Source organism: Carlito syrichta, unplaced genomic scaffold, assembly GCF_000164805.1.
Source record: "Carlito syrichta isolate Samal-C Ts95f unplaced genomic scaffold, Tarsius_syrichta-2.0.1 Scaffold302570, whole genome shotgun sequence".
In the NCBI taxonomy this organism is placed as follows: Eukaryota; Metazoa; Chordata; class Mammalia; order Primates; family Tarsiidae; genus Carlito; species Carlito syrichta.
In genome coordinates, this window is record NW_007246666.1 from 398,787 (window position 1) to 400,479 (window position 1,693).

The window sequence follows — 1,693 nt, forward strand, 5'->3', positions numbered from 1 at the left end:
TCTCGCTGCCCAGGCGGGTCTCGAACCCGCGGGCTCAGGCAATCCACTCACCTTGGCCTCCCAAAGCGCTGGGATTACAGGCTGAGCCACCGAACCCGGCTCCTCAAAGGAACTTCTTTATGAAAATGCGGGGCAATTGGCTCATATGTTGCTGATTAGAACACAAGTTTTGATTAGTTCAAAATGTTTTATTGTTTTTTCTTTGGATTCTAAACGATGTACACGTGTGAAACAGTGGCTGTTTAAGTAACATAGCCACGTCTGGCAGGATGTCAAACTGATCTGAGATCAAAGTCTAGCTCTGTCATTTACTAGATATATGACATTGACATGCTTGGTCTCGCTTTACTTCGGTTTCCTCACTTATTAAAAGATAATATCAGTGTTTTTTAACACAGTACTTGGCTCATAATGAGTGTCAATAAATAATAGCTAGTTCATAATAATTCAACATTTTATTTAATAAATATTTAGTCACAGTGCCTAGTATATAATAGACAATAAATCTGTTGCATGCATAAATGGCTGAAGGAAAAATTCATAAATGCATGAACAATTATTGAATTTTTGGAACCAATGTACACTTTTATCTGGGAAAAGGTAAAAATGTCTGTTTCACATCTTCTATTCAATACTGTACTGGAGGTCAAAATAAGACAAGGGAAAAGAGGCATTCAGATTGAAAAGGAAGGAGTAAATTTTATTCACAAACAATATGATCATCTATGTAAAAAAATCTCCCTGAATTCATAAAAATCTACTAGAACTAACAAACGAATAAATGAGTTTAGCAAGATTGCAAGATACAAGATTAATATACAAAAGTCAATTATACTTCTACATATAGAGATCAAAACTTTAAAATAATCAGATAATGAGCTAAAGCACCATACTATTTACAGCAGCATTAAGAATAGGAAATACCTAGAAATACATCTGCCAAAAGATGTGTGAGACCCGTACACTGAAATGAGGATGGTGGTAGGTTGCACAAAATTGTGAGTGTATTAAATGCCACTGAAGTGTTCACTTTAAAATCGTTCTTTTTATTTTGTGAAAATTATCTCAATTTTTTAAAAAAGACAATGACAGCTTAAAGCAAAAATAATAATAATTGTGGGGTTTTTAACATACTTAGAAGTAAACTGTATGTCAAGAATAAAACAAAGGATAGGAATGGGAAATAGAAATATATTTCTGTAAGGTTCTTTCACTACAGGTGAAATGATATTATTTGAAGGTAAACTATAAATTAAAATGTATATTGTAAATCCTAGAGCAAACACTAAAACAAAAGTATAGCTAAAAAGCCAATGGTATCAGGAGAATGAGAAGACAAGGCACAAACTGGGAGAAAATTTTGCAAAAAACGCATCAGATAAAGTATTGTTATCCATAATAAATAAATAACTCTTAAAACTCAGTGATAAGAAAATGAAAGACTCAGTTCAAAATGGGTAAAAGACCTGAACAGACACCTTAAAAAAGAAGAGATACAGGTGGCAAATATGCATATAGAAATATGCTACACATCATATGCCATTAGGGAATTGCAAAGTAAAACAGCAATGATATACCACTACACACTTATTAGAATAGCCAAAATCCAAAACACTGACACTAACAAATGCTGACATAGATATGAAGCAACAGGATAATCATTCATTGCAGAAAGCAATGCAAAATGGTATAG